The sequence below is a fragment of the Sciurus vulgaris genome, assembly GCF_902686455.1.
Source record: "Sciurus vulgaris genome assembly, chromosome: X".
Classification (NCBI taxonomy): Eukaryota; Metazoa; Chordata; class Mammalia; order Rodentia; family Sciuridae; genus Sciurus; species Sciurus vulgaris.
The window spans coordinates 76,119,382-76,140,418 of NC_136471.1; the positions used below are offsets into that span (position 1 = coordinate 76,119,382).

A 21,037-nucleotide genomic window follows, 5' to 3' on the forward strand; every position below is an offset into this window, starting at 1 on the left:
ATACCTTGTTCTATTTAGGTTCCCACTCTTGTGGTCATATATCATGTGGAGTTACACTGGTCATGTATAGAAATACAAGACTAGGAAAGTTGTATTGAATCAATTCTACTGTCTTTCCTATCCCCTTCCTCCGTCCCTTCCCTTCATTCCCCTTTGTCTGATCTAATGGGTTTCTCTCATTCCACTCCCATACCTTCTTCTTTTGGGGTTAGCAAAAGAAGGAATAAAACCAGAGAACATTGGACCTTTGGCTTTTTTGGATTGGCTTTTTCACGTAGCATGATATTTTCCAGTTCCATCCATATACTGGCAAATGCCATAATTTCATTCTTCTTTATGGCTGAGTAATATTCCACTGTGTATGTGTATACCACATTTTCTTTATCCCTTCATCCATTGAATGACACCTAGTTTGTTTCCATAGCTTGGCTATTGTGAGTTGAGTATAAACAAGAATGTCGCTGCATCAGTGTACTATGCTGTTTTTTAAGTCCTTTGGGTGTAGACTGAGGAGTGGGATAACTGGGTCAAATGGTGATTCCATTCCAGATTTTCTAAGGAATCGCTAATACTGCTTTCCAGAGTGGTTCACCAATTGGCAGTCCTACCAACAATGTATGACAGTACCTTTCTCCTCACATCCTTGCTAACATTTGTTACTTGTATTCTTTATAATTGCCATCCTAACCGGTGTGTAGTTCTAATTTGCATTTCTCTAATTGCTATAGATGAACATTTTTTCATGTACTTTTTTGACCATTCATATTTCTTCTTCTGTAAAGTGTTTGTTCAGTTCCTTTGCCCATTTCTTGATTGGGTTATTTATTTTTCTGGCTTTTTTTTTTAAACCAATAATTTTATTCATTTTTATTTATTTTTTTAATGTGGTGCGGAGGATCAAACCCAGTGCCTCATGCATGCTAGGCAAGTGCTCTACCACTGAGCTACAACTCCAGCCCCTGGTGTTAAGTTTTTTGAGTTCTTTTTATATCCTGGGAATTAATGCCTTATGAGGTACTGGTGGCATCTTTTTGTTGTTAATACATGAACTGGAATGAGTGTTGATTTTGATTCATAAGTTATAACTTTTTTTGCAGAAGAAAAAGTGAGAAATTTTCTGGACTAGGTATTTCAAATATGAGAATTTGTATAAGAGAATATCTTAAAAATCTGAAATACCAAATAGTATTCTTTTCAACCATTATTATGTATTCATTACATGCCTAACTAATCAAGCAGCCAGATGATGAAATTAATTAATTTAACGTTACTGTGGTAGATAAGATATAATCACTTCTTGTGTTTATTATTTAGAAGAATAATTAAGCAAGTGCTTAGTCTATGCCAACTACTTTGCTAAACATGATTCATATGCATTATCTCACAGGAAGAGAAAAATCAATTTAATATCACTATCTTAAGTCATAAAATTCATAATATCCAAGGCTTGGTTGCAACCAGTCCTCCTAGAAGACAGTCAAAGAATTCAAACACTAGTAAAATGTAGTGATTGAGATTTGAGTATGCTGAGCCATACACAGGCATGGCACTGATGAGAAGCAGCTGCATCAACTCTTACTAGGGTATCGGTGAAAAATTAGTGCAGTTCTTAATTTAAAATATCTTATAAGCATTGCATTTTAGAAAAACAGCACATTCCAAATCCCACAAGCCCAAACATAAATGAGAAAGGGAGAATGATCTTACTAATTAACAAGCAACAGAAAATGCAAATGCACACAAGGAAGCATTTGACTTTTACTTATTACACTGAAAAATGGTATACCTTATTTCTATAGCAGTTTATTGAGATGTTACATAAGATTCACCATTTCAACGTGGACACTTCAGTGGTTCCCAGCACACCCAACCATTACCCCTATCCAATTCCAGAACACTTCCATCACCCAAGAAATCATATACCAATTTAAGAAGTTAGTCCCGATCATTCCTCCTCTCATTGCCTAGCAACCAATAAACTGCTTTCTTTCTCTGAGTTTGCCCATTCTGGACATTTTGTATATACACGGAATCACCACATGACCTTTTGTGTCCTTTCATTCAGTTAGCAAATTGTTTCCAAGATTCATTTATAGCACAGTATGTACCCTTACTTCATCCTTTTGTTTTGTGCACAGTTTGTTAACTTGATTTATTACTTCCAAACATTTGGCATATGGTTTGCATGTGTCCATTTAAAATTTTTTTATTGGTGCATTATAATTATAGGTATTGGATTTGTCATACACATGCATCCACAAAACATAACAGTATAATTCATTCTTTTTTAGGACTAAATAATATCTTACATTTTGTAGCAGTTAAGTAAAACATTTTAAGTAGTGTATGTCACCTGTAACATTTTTGGCCATTTCCTGTAGACCTGTAGATTGTTGGACAGATAGAATCTGGCAGTGTACTTACCATTGGACATTGGCTGCTGTCAGGTCCCCAAAATTATTGGTGTTGTTGAACATAGCATAAGTCCATTGGTACTCATATATTCTGTGATTCTGCATTGTTTCTTTCTCAAAGAAAAGGAGCAGACTTAAGAACCATGGTCCAAGTTTCTTTTCATTTTTGTTGTTTTTGTATAGAATAGGGAGTAGAGTGGTAGATGGGCAGGTCCACAATATTCTTGGAATCTGTGACAGTGTTATTTAAGTGTGTGTGCTCATCTTGTCCGCTACTGCCACCAGACTGATCCAAATCACTCTGCCGATCCATTTCCTCTTCCTCTTCATTCCCCTCATATTTTTACTTGCACGTTTTGCATCTTCCTCTTGTTCTTGGTTTCCCAAGTCCTTCTCTACTGAAATAAATGGATTATTATCTTCTTCCACTTGTGCTTGCTAGTAATCATTCTGGTCTCCAGTTCGAGTTGTGCTCCCAAAATTTCATCCTTCCTTGCAGTGCGTTCCTTCCTCTTGTCTTAGTTGTTGCTCTTGTTGCTGCTGCTGCTGCTGGTGTTCCTCCTGTACCACAGGGTTCATCTGGTCCTTGTACACCTGGCTTGAGGAAGGGTTCTCTGAGCTCCTCCAGTTGATTGTCTTTTGCTACCCACACACAACAGTTTCTGATTCATTTCCAAAAGTCAGCCTGCTAATTCTTGCATGTTGCCTAGACGATCATAAGATGCAAAAGATTTCATATTCCGGTATTTAGGTAGCCTTTTAAAAATCTTGCTGATGGTGGAGAATGCTTTATAGAAAAGCCCTGGCTAAAAATTGGGTTGGTTCCTTTCCACTGAGGCAAAAGCTGCCAAAGGGTTATATGTGTAACTGAGGCAGAAGTGGTGCTAATGTGATTTAACCAGGGGCCACTGTGGTCTCTAGAATGCTGCCGTTGAATAGAAGCCAGGGGCTGTACTCACCTCTTCTTTTTCTCTTCCTGGGTCTCTTCAGAGTTTGGCTTTGGCCCTTCCAGGGCAGCTTGTCACGATTTTGTTTTCATAAAGTTTTCTCTGTGCAGAGACTCCGGGTGCCTCTGGACCCCCTCTCCACTACCTCTGGGGTGGGCATAGGAGCGGGGAGAGCTTCCTGAGGTTTTGAGAAGAGCCAGAGAGCCTGTGACTAGCCAAGGGAGAAGATCCCTGAGGGATCTGCAGGGAAGGGCCAGTCCTCCTTGTCCTGTTGTAAGGCCCCCAAAAAGGAAACCCCAACTCTGTCCCATGGATGGACGGCAACCCCAATCAACCGCAGGAGGCGTCACTTGATGCAAACCGCAAGAGGTGTTTATTCCAGCGCGCTGGGATCCAACTCCAGGAGTCGAGTCCCTAGCAGAAAATCTTGTAGGTTTATAAAGGCAGAAACCACACATCGGGAGGGGTCACACATGAAAGGGGGAAAAGGGGGAACAAAGCTGCCAGGAAATTTCAAAGGGGGTCTGGGTTTGCTGACAACATGTTTCACAATGTTTTACAACAGGGTGTAGATTCTGGTCAGTAGTTTCTGGTAATCCTACTGTTTGAGCACTATCTGGCTATCAGGCTCAATTTACTCTTTTACTCTCTGTTTGGGGCTGTTTCCTGGAACAGCTTTAAGGGCTTTGTTTCCATTACTGGGAGGGAAACCTTAGGGAGCTGAGATAAAACAGACAGCTTAAAAAAATGTCCATTCTTTCATTTCCCCATTTTCTTTTCTGGTAAGTTCTAATCATGGAACTTCTGTCTCTATATACTCTTCTCCAAAGCTATTTCCTTGGTAGAGGGACTGGTATTGTTGCCTAAGTATTAGTACCTGTACAGCACTTACTCTTTCCCTGATGAAGGTGACTAGGTGATTTCAGGCAGGCAAGAGCTCAGGGGGCGGGCCACCAATTAGCAGCCCCTTGTTTGCAGTCCTTGATAAACAGTCCTTGATAAAGGCAGGTAAATTTGGTAATCAATGGCCTCCGGAGATCCTTGACATTCCATTCCAGGGGCAGCCTCCAACTTCCAGAGGCAGATGATTTTATGGCCATTTCCTCGATTTGACCCGATCCCCTATTTCTACACTAACTATCTGTTCCCAATTCTGGCTTCATTCCCCCCTCTAATCTTAGGAACTCCATGCTGCTGGGGAAGGAGGTCGAGGACTGCTCTAGCTTCTTCGAGCTGGAAGTGGGTGGCGTGGGGCAAGCAGCTTGGAGTTCCTTTTCTAAAAATCGGGTCAATCAAGGGGTCCCAGGAAGAAGCCTGGTTGGGGAAGAGCAGGTTGTAAAGTCATCTGGGGGTGGGTGCTTCTATGATAGAAGAACAAAAAGACATGAGTACTGAAATGAGATTAGTACAAAGTAAATGTTGCAGCATCTGAAACATGCCACTGAGTATCATGAAAATGACAGAAGTTAATCTCTCACCAGGAGGTGGAAGAACTGAGAAATTGTTCCTATAACTAGGCCTAGCAAAGGCTGGAGAGAACAAGGCCTTTATTTGGGGACTTTAACATTGTCATCGATGTCCCCAGAAAATATAGTTAAGTACTTAATGTCATCTGATTTTGTAAAATATCCCTTTATTGGTATAACCTGTGTTTACTAGAGATCTCTATACTTCTGTTACTTAGGAATAGATAATCATACTAGCAAACATAGATTAAGTCTACCTGTGTAGCTTAGGAAGGTCTGCAGGCCTTAAACTGACTAAAAACTTCTGACTCTGGCAGTTTCTCTTGATAGTTATCAGGCACATTTGCTGAAGAATCTTTCTTTCATTTGTAGCTTCCAGTCTTTATTCTAGTGGGCTAATACAAGTGTACATCTTAAGTTACATTTAATTATTATTTCTTTTAAATGCCCAAGAATGGCTATATTTTGGTTTTATCTGTTTTGCTGGGTATCTAAGATCAAGCTGGTCAAATTGACCTGGTTCCTGTCTTGTTAAAGAGTCACCTGAGTTCCCACAGGGGTCACTGGTACAGAACTTAAGAGCGGCTCCTTAGCTCCACCAGTGACTTTGATTAGGCAGGGTCTCTTGATGAGGTGACTTCCTTTAGAAACATCAAGGGATGTTTCCCCTTTTCCATGACCCTCCTCTGCAGCAGATGCACTGGATAATTTTTCATCCTCTAGTCTCAACAATCTCCTTGATCAGGAGGTTGTGTGACCCAGAGTTGCAACGCTCCTTAGAGAAGTTCTCTTATTCCCTGGGTTCAGGCTAACGTTGAGGGCAAGACCCAAATATGGACTTTTCTTGACCTCTGTATTTAACTCCAATTTCTAAGTTTGATCTTAATTATCCAGCAAGCCAGTCTCACCAGTCATAAATTAAGAGTAATGGGCTTTAACTTTAATGTCCATAACTTTACAGTTATTTACCCTTTTATTTACCAACCTATGAAAACACCAATAATGTTTAAGTATGATACCCCATGGAATTTAAGGAGTTAAAAGTACTCGATGTTATTTAACAATTAGCATTTTAACTTTGTAAATTAATCAGATGTCTCTACAAACACATTAGAGTAATCCCATACATGTTAACTCTAATTCACTTATTCTGTAAAAAACCAAGATATCAGACAAGTGTCCTGAACAGTATTTGCTGTCTCTTCCCTGTTGAAGAAAAGTCCTAGAAACAATTGATATTTTATTAACATCAATATTTTATTAGCTTGACCACCTAGAGACTTGCAAGTTATTTTCAAAGACATTTTACTCTTATTAGTTTACCCAATTTGAACCTTTTTTAACTCACGTGAATTAAAAGTATCTGGATCCATTTTTAAATTTTAATTTTAGGAGCGCTCAGTTTTGATACAGACAAAACATGACATCAGACAGCACAACATACAAATAACACAAAATCAAGCCCTTGTAACTTTATAGGTGAATCTCCATTGCAGTGTAACAGATGTTCAAAAACTCTAGTTGAATAAAAAATAGAACTGATCAAAAAATCATGAGCTCAAAAAAACCTATAATTAAAAATATAGCATTTACTTTGCTGGAGTTTTAGAGACTCTTTTTACCTTTTCTTTCCCTGGGTTTGAGACCGGTCTCCTACTGAGCCTTTAGGCTTCTTTTATTTATATTTCAATGTAAGCCTTGACTGAGATCTGGAAGGATCTAACAGGTTTTAACAGAAACTCTGTGTCTAAGGCATTTTAGCCATCTCATCCGGACAGGTTGGATGTTAAAATTATGAGACCTTATTTTTCATTACTTTTGAGACTGAAGCTACTTTGCTAAGTTACCCTTCAGGGCTGTCGGGAGGTGGAGTCCAGAGAAGGAACCTTTGGGGTCCACCCGAGAGTAGCCCGGGGCCCGAGAACCCCCCAGTTGTTCCAACCCTTCCTCCACCTCCGCCACAAACATACAACAGAACCAGAACCAGACGGGTGCCAATCTCTGATCCACCAATTGAACCCCATCAGCGCCCTTACCGACAGAGACTACCAGGCGTCCCTGGCTCTCCTTCCACCCTTAGGGTGTCCGCCAGGGCTGCAACCTGTGGCCCCCCAGGCACGTCTACCAGCCACTCTCACGAGTCACAGAACCAGACCAACTAACAAAACACAAGACAAAGACAGACAACTTCGGGGTACCCCTTCTTACCTCCAAGGTCGACTCCGCGGATGAGGGGGGGCCATCTTATCCCGGGCGAGCCCCCAAATGTAAGGCCCCCAAAAAGGAAACCCCAACTCTGTCCCATGGATGGACGGCAACCCCAATCAACCGCAGGAGGCGTCACTTGATGCAAACCGCAAGAGGTGTTTATTCCAGCGCGCTGGGATCCAACTCCAGGAGTCGAGTCCCTAGCAGAAAATCTTGTAGGTTTATAAAGGCAGAAACCACACATCGGGAGGGGTCACACATGAAAGGGGGAAAAGGGGGAACAAAGCTGCCAGGAAATTTCAAAGGGGGTCTGGGTTTGCTGACAACATGTTTCACAATGTTTTACAACAGGGTGTAGATTCTGGTCAATAGTTTCTGGTAATCCTACTGTTTGAGCACTATCTGGCTATCAGGCTCAATTTACTCTTTTACTCTCTGTTTGGGGCTGTTTCCTGGAACAGCTTTAAGGGCTTTGTTCCCATTACTGGGAGGGAAACCTTAGGGAGCTGAGATAAAACAGACAGCTTAAAAAAATGTCCATTCTTTCACTGCCACCCCAGTGCTGCTTCACAGTTGGTACTCTTCAGCAGTGGTGAGGGGTGGCTGCTGAGCCTGTGGCAAGGTTCAGGCACTCCAAGGAGATGCTATGACCCCCCGGGAATGGCGGAAGCAGTGGAGAGGCAGGAGTAGTGACACCGCCCCCACTCCTAGGACCCTCATATGTCTGGTGGCTCAGATCCATGGCTTACCTGCACCTTGGGAATCCTTCACCCCATGCCCTTTGTTGGGGCAGAAATTTCACCCCCTGCTAGCGTCCACTCAACAAGGAGCAGATTCCCAGTTCTGGCCGTTGGTATACAGCTCCCTGCCCTTAACAACTCCAGCTCACAGGCGGGCTGGGTCTTTGTGTATCCAGCGAAGCTAAGGCTTGAACAGGAGCCGCGGATCCCCCTGGTCCCGCTGGTCCACGTTGGCAGCAGTGGTCCCTGCTGGGGCTGGATCTCTCTGATGCTCCCTCCCTCTCACTCTCACCCCAGGAGGGTGTTCCAGGCAGCAGAGTCAGGAGAAACCAAAAGACTCACCTTGCCACAGCCTTCCCTGTTCCAGCAGTTGTGGCTGCCACTTGATTTCCTCTCTCTACACCTTGTGGATCCTTTGCCTCTGAAATCCCAGTCCGGGATAGCAGTAGCAGCTTCCCTGGACCCCCGCTTCGGGCTCTGGCAAAGGCTCTGGCTTGTGCACAAGCATGAGGAGCCACCGCCTCTAAGAAGGAGAGCTGGGGAGAAGAAGGCGGCCGCGGCTCCCGCTGGTCCAGTAAAGCAGCGCTGAGGTGTCGGCTGCTCTGAGATGCTCCCTAGCTGTCGTTCTCAGCAGTGGTGGCCATAGCAGTGGCAGCTCAATAGCAGCTGAGCTCGCTGCCTCCCTGGCCGGGTGTTGGCAGCAGAGGTCAGTGCTGGGGCTGGATCTCTCTGATGCTCCCTCCCTCTCACTCTCAAGTGCCTCAGCTCAGCCCCGCCCAGCTCTGCCCAGCTCTGCTAGCTGCCTCCCTGGCTGCGAGCACCGCAGGGGAGGGCTGGGGGAGGGGGGAGCGGCGCCTACCGATGACGCAAGTCACCCGGCGACAGCTCTCCTCTCCCGCCCTTTGCCTTCCGCCTACAAGTACATTTTAAGTAAGGGATATGTTGCATCTAAGATATGGAAATACTAAAAAATTGGATTAATATGCACTTAGTGTGTGTGTGTGTGTGTGTCAGATGAACCTGCCTGGAAGAGGATGTCGTTAACGTTGTATCTAGATTCCTGGAGAAAGGTAGATGTCATCCTGTTCTAAATTCAGGGACCACGTGTGATTCATTGCGGCTGATGTACCTCACTGCCAGCCTAGAAGAGGTCCCTTTGGAGGTAGAAGAAGAGTGTAGTTGAAAGGCTGTTCAAATAGGCACTAAACCAAACGGTTAGCCAAATGTGAACTTTTGATCAACTGGCAGCAGTGATTTTAACAATATTGAATTTTGTTTAGGGAGGACTTGATAGATGGAATCACAGTAGTAAAGTTTTGGTAAAGCACCATGAAGCAACTTTTCTTTCTTTTCTGAAAAACGTTTATCGTGGTGCATTATAGTTATATATGATAGTGGGGTTCAATTTCACATAATCATACGTGCATGGAATGTAGTTTGCTCCATTTTAGTCCCAGGTGCTCCCTCTTTCCCTCCCTTACCTTGTATTTGTTTTACTTGCTTATTATGTCGGATTGAAGAATAGACCAAATTGGCCTGTCAAATGTGAAAACAGACAGTACACGCAATTCCTTCTTAATTAGCTCTATATAAGATTTTCTGCTCAAAAGCCCTGTATTAACTTACATAGAGCCATTGAACTGTTTGAAGTGAGTATCCATGAGATCCCATTTTATGAAGGTAATTTGTAGGTGCCCAGACTTTTTCCATTACATTCTTTATGTCAGAGCCTATATGATCAGTATAGAAAATTTTAGAACAGTGAGTATTATGAGTACAGAAAATTTAGGAAAGACAGCCACAGCCATTTTTCTCTGTATTATATTTAGTTATCTCTTTAAGATTAGAAGCTGCATAATTTAAAAATCTCGTTGGATCCCGAGGTATAAGTATTTGGAGCCCCAGTATGATTAGCTGTAAGGAAATCCCAGGAAACCACGCTGGACATGGGAAATCACATAAGGGAATTTATTAAGCAATCAGAGTGTCTCCCTGCAGGGTAAGAGAGAAAATGAGAGGAAAATAGAAAGGAAAAGAAAGGGCGTGCGCTAGAGAGAGTGGAAAGCCAGGAGGATAGAGAAAAGTGAGTAGGACAGAAAGAAGAATGGAAAAAGATGGCGGGGAAGCTACAGTAAAACAGTTGAATTCCGCGGGGCTAACAGGGGACCAATATGGGAGAAGGATACTTGCCTGCTGACTGATGAACCCATAGCTAGCCAGGATGTTCACAGATTGACAAGTGGTTGGGAGGCGGGCCAAATGGCTGTACCTGATGGGCGGGGGAGCAGCTTAATACATTACATTAGCCCCATGAATTTTTGTCAATTGGTGTAGTTTACCAGTAGTGTTAAATTGTAACCTGTGTTGTACAGACAGTAAATCGGCATTTTGTTTTCCCCTTTTTCTTACATAAATAAATCTTTTGTATGCAAACTAGTACATAAATGTTGAATATTCCGTTGGACCAAACTAGGTTAATTTGTTTAATTTCAGTTATGATTTTTTCCTTCCAGAAAGTAATTTGTCATGTTTATATTAAAATTCTTTTACATATATATAATTTTTGCCCTTTTTCTTTTTTTCCAGTGTTTATGACTTAAGTAATGTTAAGTAATCTAGTTCCAGTGTTGTGCTCTCTACACATGGTGATCGCTAAGTACTAAAAGTTCAGGGTTTCTCTTATTTTTCTCCTTGTTTTAAGGGTAGCTGACTTAACTGACAGCCTTTTTCCTCTTAACATTTTTAAATGTGTTTTAGGATTTTACCTGGCCGAAGTTTTCATTTTTTATTTCTTTTTCTAATTGAGAAAAGGAAAAGAGGCAAGGGGAAAGGACCTGGTGACACAGGACAGCAGCCTTTCCCTGCTGCTGGGGGTCCACCACTGGCAAGACATTCCATTCCTTTTCCCCCCACTCCGTCATCTTTGTAGTAAAGACTTTAAAATGCCTTATATTTCTGTGCAGCGAAAACATTTCCCCCTTGAGTTTGGACGTTTCCTTAGCCATTCCTATTGTTTAGGTGGCACCTGTTGTGAGCATTTCTAGTGGTCTATGGTCCCCTTCATATGCAGCCATGCCCTCTTCTAGGACCACCCTATTGACTACATTTGGGTGTGCCTCAGCCCCAGGTGTGCAATGACAGGTGAGTCATTTGCCAAGGTCACAGCAGGGAGTCCCTAGCACTGAAAAGAGCTCAATGAGAAGGAATGTGCATTTCCATTTCTTTATTTTGCAAACCTCTCCTGGGAGGGGTGACAATGAGATATTCCTGCCTTTTAATTGAAGTCCTTTGCCTTGCATACCAGGTGTTTGCACATGGGGGATGGGTGAGGGGATGAAAAGCCAATGAAACAAGTCTTATGCCACTGTAATGGGAGCACAGAACATGACTAGACTAGGAGCCTCTACTCAAATCGTAGATAAAAGTTCATATCGGCATTGCTCAGGAGTGTCATCCTGCCTCACAGCAAGTTTTACAAGTTCAAGCAAATACCAAATACAGCTTATTATTACTACATAACACGCAAGCATAGCAATTCCTATTATTTCCTTGCCTCATTACACCCTACCATCCCAGGAAGGTACGGTCTAGGAGACAGAGGCAGGGGAATCAGCCAACTCACCTAGGCTCTGCCTGTGTCCCCCACAGGTGTCTCTGAAGGCATCTTCCACCGTGCACATTGAGTGTCCTTTGCTCCACGCTCTGGAACAGGGCGTAAATTCCAGCCCCCCACTTAGCATCCTCTGACGAAAAAGCAGCTACCCCGTCCCTCTCTGGGTTGTAGCTGCCTCCCTATCCCCCAACTGCTGGCTCACGCAGGGGCTCTGGCTTGAGCAGGAGGAGGAGGCCCGCGGCTCTGGCTGCCCCAGCTTAGTGCTGAGCTGTTGGGGGTGGGGTGGGCGTTGCCTGGGCTGGAGCTCTCCTAAGCTCCCTCTTCTCCCTTGCTCTTACTCTCTCCACAGCACTGGCCATAGGGACAGCCGCTCAGCTCACTGCCTTCCTAGATTGGTGCCAGGCTCCTGCCTCTCCCAGAGAGACAGGGGCGGGGGTGGGGAGAGGGAGCGGCCCCTACCACTGACCCAAGTAACTCCGCCACCCCTCTCCTCACCCGCCCTTTGCTTTCTGCCTCCAAGTACCTTTTAAGTGAGAAGTATGTTCCCTCTAGAATTTTTTTTTTTTTTTTTTTTGAGGGGGGCGGCAGTGGTGTTGGTAGTAGGAATTGAACTCAGGAGTGCTGTGTTCTACATCATAGTCTCTCTGTCTCTCTCCCTCTCCTTTAAATTTTGAGACAGGGCTGAATTGCTGAGATTGACCTCAAATTTAACAATCTGTCTGCCACAGCCTCTTTACTCGCTGAGATTACAGATGTGCACCACCACGCCCATCTTGCCTCTAGAATTTTCAAAGTACTCAGAGATATTGGACGTATATGTGCTTAGTGTGTGTGTGTGTATATCAAATCAAGCTTAGAAAAGGTACGTTATGTACCTTTGGAGGTGGTAGCAAAGTGCACTTGAAAGGTCGTTGAAATAGGCAGTAAACCAAAGGGTTTAGACAAATGTGTAAGAGGAACGTATTTACTGGTTTTGATTGAATATAGTGAGTATTGAGTAGGAAGCCTTGATGGATGGGAAAATAGCAATAAGAATGGAATAAAACACCATGTTCCTACCTGTAGTGTATATATATGTAGGATTCTATGTATGTATTTCATATTTAAGAATAGACCAGATTGGCGTCTCATACACAGAACCAGGGGTGATACTGAACCCTTCATTTAGTGGGGTGCGTACTGGGGGTTGAACTCAGGAACGTTCAATCATTGAGCCACATCCCCAGCCCTATTTTGTATTTTATTTAGTGCCATACCCAGGTAGAATTATGATTTCAGACTTGGTATTTTCCATGAATTTTGTCAATTGGAATAGTGTATCAGTAATGTTAAGTAATAACCTGTGTTGTGGAAGCATAAATGCTAACCAGCACCTTTGAAAAATCTTTTTGTTACAAAAATCCTTTAGTATATCAAGTAGAATACAAATATTCAATGTCCTATTTTAACAAATCATGAAAATTTACATAATTATACGTTTTTTATACCCATACATAATTTATTGTTACCAAAAGCTTGGTTCTTGTTCCTGATGCCAATCCAATAATGAGGTTTTGAGAACAAGGAAAAAGTTTTATTGCTTTGCTAGCAAGGGAGAAACATAGGGAACTTCTGCCGCAGAGGTTGTCATTCTGACTATCTAGGGGAACAGAGGACTTTTAAAGAAGTGATTCAAAGGCTACATTTCAGGTGTGCCCTGTCAGAGGTCATATAATTCACAAGTATCCTTGAAAGATACCTGTTTCTTATGTCTTCTGGTGCCATCCTTGAAGTCTGAATTACTTCATTCCTGTGGTATGTGTGGTAAAGGAGAGATAATTCAATCTAAAATGGGAAGGTTATCTTGCTCCCCCCATGTTTAGGAAAGAGGGTAGGGATAAGAGAAAAGAAAAAACTTAACTGTCAGTTAAAATAAGCCACAAGGGTTATGCTAAAAGCATGAAGTGGGACTCCTGATACATTGTCATATTTATATTTTAATGATATATGTAGGTTTAATTTTTATTTTTACTTTTAATTTTTCTTCTTTAATCTGTTCATAAATTAATAAGTAATCTAGGATTACCATTGTGCATCCTTCACTTGGTGTTCCAAAGTGACCTTTCATATGCACTTTGCTTCCACCTCCAAAGGTACATAACATAATTTTCTAGGCTTGATCAGATACACACACACACACACACACACACACACAAACACACACACTAAGCACATGTTTAACATTTAAATTTCCTTTTTGTCCTTGAACTTTTACCCACCTTAAGAGCCATTATTTTTTTTCTTGAAAACAAAAATCTTTTATTTTGGTCAGCCAGTTGCAGCTATGGTTCTTAGTTTCTGATTCTGGTTGAAAACAGGAGAGGGAAAAAGATGAGGAAGGGGCCCACTGTCTCTAGTCAGTAACTTCTCCCTGAGATATCCCCAGGAACAGCAGAATACCCATTCTCCTTTAAAAAAAGAAAAAAACAAAAAAAAAACAAAAAAAAACACCTCCTCTTCCTCCTTTTTCTTCTCCTTGTCCTCCTCCTCCTCTTCTTCTTCTTCTTCTTCTTCTTCTTCTTCTTCTCCTTCCCCTTCCACTTCCTTTCCCCCCAGTGGTGATACTCTAGCCTCACAAATGTTATACCACTGAGCCACATCCCCAGCACCTAAATAAAACATTTAAATTGCTTGTATTCCTAGAAAGGTTAAAATAAATTTTTGAGGGGCCTGGGGTTTTGACTCAGTGGTAGAGTGCTTGTCTAGCATGTGTGAGGCACTGGGTTCGATCCTCAGCACTGCATATAAATAAATGAATAAAATAAAGGCCTATCAGCAACTAATAAAAAAGGTTTAAAAAAATAATTTTTTTTTTTTTTTTTTTTTGCGGTACTGGGGATCGAACTCAGGGCCTTGTGCTTGCGTGGTGAGCACTCTACCAGCTGAGCTGTCTCCCCAGCCCAAAATAAAAATTTTTTAAACCTCCCTTTACCTGATTACCTAACAAATTCCTGGACTCAAGTGGCCTCAGTGGTGAGTCCTAGCCTGATTTGTTGTTCCAATTGGCTCTATCCCTAGGCAGAGCCCCTCTTTGTAGTGTATCCCAATTTACTTTATCTGAGATGGGATCAGCCCCCACTAGTACAAGGATGGCATGTTCATTTGCTGAGACTACAAGCATTCCTGAGAACAGAGTAGAGCTTAGATATATCAGAAAGGTATTTTCCTTTTTTTTTTTTTTTTTTTTGTACTAGGGATTGAATCCAGGGGCACTTAACTACTCAACCACATCTCCAACCCTTTGTATATTTTATTTTGTGACAGAGTCTCACTAAGTTGCTTAGGTCCTCACTTACTTTGGAGGCTGGCCTTAAACTTGTGATCCTCCTGCTTCAGCTTTCTCAGTCCCTGGGAACGCAGATATGTGTCACCTCACCCTGCCCATATTACCTATTTTAACTAAGGGTTTTTGGGGTTCCATTCTATCAAGTGTGATATGTAACTTCCAGTGGTTTAATTTATCATTCATTGTAGGATAGTATCTATGTCCAGTGTGGGCTATTTAAGACAATGGAAACTGAACTTGGGAAACTCAAGCAACTATGTAGTTAAAATGAAGCATAACTATTTTCCCTTTAATTGATAGATAGTTACTTTTCAAAGATTATTATGGGTGTAATGATTAACTTCAGTGACATATCCAGGTACAAATATCTGAGCCCCAGGATTCTATTAAGTCTGGAGCTTAGTCAATTAGTGCATTTTATCAAATGCTAAAGTTAATTCAGAACCTATGTTGTTATGTGTTTATTATATACAATTTATATTCTATAAATTTGTAGTATATAAATTTTGGGATGTAAAATTTGGATTTCAAATTGGGTCAAATTGTCAATCTGTGTGCCTACATGTATGTATATATAAGCATAAATAAATATATGAAGTATTTATATATTTATATATTTACCATTTTAGTCAGTTTTTTCATTTCTGTGAGTAAAAGACCCAACCAGACAATTTTAGAGGAGAAAAAGATTATTTTGGGACTCAAGGTTTCAGAAGTCTCAGTCCACATATAGCTGGCTCCATTCTTTGGGGCTCAAGGTCAGGCAGAACAACATGGTGGAAGAGTGTGATGGAGGAAGGCAGTTCACATGATGATCAGATATCAGAGAGACTGACTCCACTCAACAGATACAAAATATATACTCCAGTGGCATGCCCCCAATGACAGCCACCTCCTTCAGCCATATCTTATCTACCTTCAGTTACCACTCAGTTAATCCTGTCAGTGGATTAATTCACTGATTGGGTTAAGGCTCTCATAACCCAATCATTTCTCCTCTAAACCTTCTTGCATTGTCTTACACATGAGCTTTTGGGAGACACCTCACATTCCAAACCATAACATTCAACCCTTGGCCCCCAAAATCTCATAACCATCTCACAATTTAAAGTACATTCTGTCCATTTCCAATAGTCCCCATAGACTCAGTAATTCCAAAATTCCCCAAAAGTTCAAGTCCAAAGCCTCCTTTGAGACTCAGGGCAAGCTCACATCATGCCCTCCTGTAAAAATCAAATCTATTTAGAAGTATCTAATATGTAAAGGTACAGAATAAACATTTCCATTCAGAAAAATAGGGTCATAGAAAGAAGGGCTAGGACCAAAGCAAGACTGATGTCCAGTTGTACAAACAAGTCCCATAGCTTCATTTCCAGCAGTTGGAGCACATGGCATGGTGAGGTTCTGTCCAAAGGGCTTGTGTATCTTCGTCCCTGTGGCCCCCTTGGTTACAGTCCGAGGGTCCTTTCTGTTGGCTTGTGTCAGCTCAATTCCCGCAGCTTTCCTCAGCAGACATTCCATGGTACTGGCATTTCTTAATGTTGAGGTTCTCCACTTCCGCCTTTACTTCCTCCTTATCTCCATGCATCACCCTCTCAGGAGATGCCTGCTGGGACTCTGACTCTGCTGCACTTTGCCTCGCCTCCCAGGCCTTCCTTTGAAATCTTGGTGGAAGCCTTCAAAACCCGCAGCTCCAGGATCCTGCATTCCTGCAGAAACAGAACCACGTGGTTGACAGCAAGGTCTGTAGCCATCTCAAATAGTAGCTAAGCCTCCATGGACTACAGCTGCAGCAGCCTCTGAGTGTCTGGGTGGCTGAGCACATTTAAAAACCTTCCTAGGCTCCCTTGTGCAAGGATGCCGTATTGGTCTCTTCTCAAGAGAGTTTTTACTTTTATTCCCTTGAGCGTAAGTTGTGTGCGGTGTTGCCAGCTCCTGAGATGCCCTCAAACCATCTTTCTTATTGTCTCTGGCAAAATCTTTAGCATTTCTTTAGTGGCAGCCGGGTCTTAACAACTGCAGCTTTCTTAGCCCCAGTTTTACTCCTGTCTTTCAAGTCCAAGTTTTTCAAATCTTTCTGCTCTGCTTTCTGCTCCTGATTATCACAATAAATTTGGCTAAAAGTTATAAGCAATATCCATTCCACCGCCTGAATGCTATGCTGCCTAGAAATTTCTTCCCCCAGATTAAGAGGTCCATCACTTAAAATCAGTCTCACAAAAACTCTTAGGCCATGGGCAAAATGTAGATAACTTTTCAGTGAGAATATGACACAAGTGGCCTTGTGTCAATTGCCAAGAATGTCCATCTTTTCCTCTAAAACCTCATGAACCTCGTCTTTACTGTGCACAGTCCTATTGGCATTCTGTTTCTGAGCTCCCACCAGAACTGGCCATTAAACTCTGCTTACAACAATCTAAAGCATTTCCAGCTTGCGCTACTAAACATCTCAAAATTCCTCCCACCAATTCCAAAAAATTCCAAAAACCTTCTGAGCCACATGGTCAGGTTAGGCACATCAATGACCCCACTCTGGGTACCAATTTCTGTTCTAGTCAGATTTTTTTTTCCCTGCTGTGACTAAAAGATCTGAAAAAAACACTTTTAGAGGAGGAAAATTTTATTTGGGGGGACTCACAGTTTTTTCTCAATCCATAGACAGCCAACTCACTCCTCAGGGCTTGGGGTAGGCAGGACATGATGGCAGAATAGTGTGGTGGAGGAAAGTAGCTCACATAATGATTGGGAAGCAGAGAGAGAGATTCCACTCACCAGATACAAAATACATACCCCAATGACCCACCTCCTCCAGCCACACCCTATCCATCTTAAGATACCACTCAGTTAATCCGTATCAGGGGATTAACTCACTGATTGGGTTAAAGCTCTCATAACCTAATCATTTCTCCTCTAAACCTTCTTGCACTGTCTCACACATGAGATTTTGGGGGCCACCTCATATCCAGACCATAACATTTACCAATGTAATTTTTTTACCTTTTAGTTTCTTCCCTTTTATGTAGAGGAATTTGTCTTAACTTACCTTCCCCCACCTTTTTTCCCTTTCCTTCTATATCTTACACTCCTAGCCGCCTGAAAAAATAGTGTTCAGTTGTTGTCTTTGCTGAAACTCAATGTGGACATTCTAAGTGCTTACAGGAAGAGGGGTAGGGGCAGGCGCCCACTGGCCTGCCTCTAGGCAGCCTGTTTTGTTCTCTACCTTTCCAATATGACTTTCAGAAATAGCGTTTGCTAAGAGAACTCTGATAGCCCCTCCTTGGGACAGCATAATTTTACCTTTTGTTTGAAGTATCAGTTCCATTTCAATATGTTTTTTAGTTAAGTCCCTTCTTTCTCCCCAACCCTTTTGTGTTTGTTTCTTGTGTAATAACCTGATAAAGTCCTTGTTGGCCCATGTGGCTCTGGGCATAGGTGATGGCTTCTCTGTCTAGTGTGTTCCAGTTCACCTATGAGGGGTTTGGATCTACTTCCTAGAGAGAGAGAGTGGTCGCAAGAGTATTTTGAATCTCCAGGTCCTTAGGATGAGCCCCTTGGTTTTCTGGTAAGGCAGAGTACACAACTGAGGTCCATGCATATTATCTGGGAATTTTATATTCCTGAATCAACTGTGTGACATCCTGAGAGGGCTTTGGTGGACAAGGATAGAGTGTTCTCTTTCACCTTTTCATTAGCCATCATGCTTCTGGTATGCAAGAGTGTGATGTCTTATACCTAACTGGGTCAGGGGATAAATTGCAACAGTAGTACAGCAAATGATAACTCAAGAGTTTATATCTAGAACTCTTTTGACTAGATGCGTGGCTTAGTTCCTGAGTTAGAACCATCACACTGACTATGTGTGTCAAGTACGTGAGAGCATCCAAAGAGGGTTCTTCTACTCAATAGAACAGAATGGGATGAATGGGAATCAAGAAACCCAGCAGTTTGGGCTGGGGATGTGGCTCAGTGGTTAAGCATCCCTGGGTTCAATCCCTGGTACCAAAAAAGAGAAATAAGTAAATAAAAGAAATACTGAAGTTTGTCCCCACAGTCCTCTGGGTTACCCTGTCAACTTGTCAAGTGCACTCATCTGGCTCATCCCATAATATTGGAAGGAAATCTTAATTCTCTTTATTCTGAAGAGCCTCTGTAAAACTGACCCAGTCAATGTAAAAAGGGTGCTCCTAAGAGTGTAGCATCTGGATCTAAGCAAGTAACTCAGCTCAGACCATAACCTGGGGAGACTCAGCATTCAAGTTCTGCATTCAGGGGAGGAATCCACAGCAACAAACAGCATTTGCAGCCACAGTGCAGGCATGCAGCAGCCGCAGCCTGACAGCATACCACTGCCTCCAGGGCACACCTGCACTCTTAGTGAGCCAAGAGGAGTCTAGCAGCCTATCACCCCAGTCTGTGGCCAAACCACCCCGCTCCCTGCAACAATTGTTCTAAAATATAGGTTTTATTACCTTTTGGTAATGGGGATTATCCAGAGATGATTGCCACTCAGAAGACATTGTTTATACTAACAGATCTAAAGAAGGGAGGGCAAGCTACCCCATGGGGAATCAGTTGGCAAAGTACCAGTATCATTCACAACAAGCAAATGGAGAGAGGGACCATGTGAGCAGGAGCTTTTATTGTGGTCTGGAGGGGAAGGAACAGGCAAGGCAGAATAAGAAGGAGTAGGATTCCTTAGAGTTTGTAATTTCAACAGGTTTGAGGGCATAAGGACTGGCCCTGTCTTTCTGGGAACTGGCCCCGGGGTGATGGGGCTGGTGAATAGTGACCCAGAGTGTGAGAGGCCACTAAAGTAGGTGGCTGGGGTTGTGGGCTCTGGAATGCTTGCTGTACAATATGATAGTCACAGTCATAGGCCAGTCATTGAGTGTCCCTGGGATCTGGCACACCCTGAGAGGAGTAAATCCTCCAAGGTCAGCAGAGCTAGAGATATTGAAGCTTAAGAATACAGAAAACAAAAGGATATGGCTCACACAACTGGCCCGGAGATGCTTTGACCACATTTTAGAGAAATGTTGGGGTGATGCAAGAGAACCCCTTCATGGATTAAGGCATATTTTCTACTAAACAGCATGGAAAACATTTGAATATGACAGTAAATAGGAGGAACTGCAGTAAGTCTTTGCAGGCTGCTTCTTAACTGTGTTTCACATTTACATGGCATTAGCCAAGGAAATATATCTAAAATTTCTGGGATCCTTATCAATATCTTTTTGGTATTGAAGTTTTATTATGTATATTCTACAATAATATCTTAGTGTCTTTCTGTGGTCAAGGTGGTAAGTGTGACAGTTATATTGATAGAGCATATGAACTGATAAGATTGTAAAGTATATGTAATTATTAGTCATATTAGTGTAATCAAGAAAAAGGAATAATTGTGGTAGCGGTTGGATTTGTGTGTCAAGAGGTCTTGGTGGGGCACTGGGGAGATAGCTCAATCGGTAGAGTTCTTGCTTTGTAAGTACAAGACCCTGGGTTCGATCCCCAGCACCCAAAAAAAAAAAAAAAAAAACAAAGGGGTCATGGTGGAAAGCTAGGCATTAGAGTTAGGGAAGGGGAAGTCACAAGGGAGTGACTGGTCCTCTTTTCAGGGGGTCAAGCTGATAATCCTAGCTGCCTTCCTCTTGAATTCTTGACGTTTTATTAATAGTAGTACATTCTCCCAGATTTCCTTTTAAGCGTGGAAGTGCACTGGTATATGTTTTGGCTGAGTATTGATTATGCCTAGGTTATGGGTAAGCAAATGTGATCTCAGAAAACGTTATAGAATCCTTAATGTTAAAGTGAGAAAATTTCAAAAATGTCATGTGTCCAATTTTGTCTTAGGAGAGGCAGTCCAAGGACCTTTCTGGGGGCCAGTGTTCATGTCCAGGATAAAGGTATATCTGGTGCATTGTGCAAAGTCATCTTCAACAGTGAGCTCTTGGGCTGGTTAATATCATCAGGGTTATTGCAATATACAAGTGGATACCCACTTAAGGTAAGAGGGGTCTTTTTTGTGTGATTTTATGATATTAAAATATGTTTGAGCTGCTTATAAATTTGAAGGCAACATTGGTCCTGGGAGCTTGGCTTCCAAATATCTTTTAATTCAAGGAGCTTGTGGATACACAGTGAGCAAAGGTAATATTTGCATCCTTTTCAGACCTCCACGGAGCTATTAAATCCCCATGTAGAGGTGACAAAGCCTAGGCATCACCCTAGATGGTGATGAAATGAGTGATTGCAAACAGATTTGCCATAGGTTTTCATTTGTTTGGTTGATTGGGTGTTTTATGATAGTACAGAGCAATAGTAACA

The 21,037-nt window shown here is 42.3% G+C and overlaps 1 long non-coding RNA gene across 1 annotated transcript; it reads right to left on the reverse strand.

Annotated features, from left to right (window-relative positions):
• Positions 1–835: 835 nt before the first annotated feature.
• LOC306650806 lies at positions 836–11,906 on the reverse strand. The gene is made up of 2 exons (XR_013761031.1): positions 8,118–11,906; positions 836–3,120 (listed from the first exon to the last, which is right to left on the reverse strand). It is a non-coding gene; the product is annotated as an uncharacterized lncRNA (long non-coding RNA).
• Between the last annotated feature and the right edge of the window lie 9,131 nt (positions 11,907–21,037).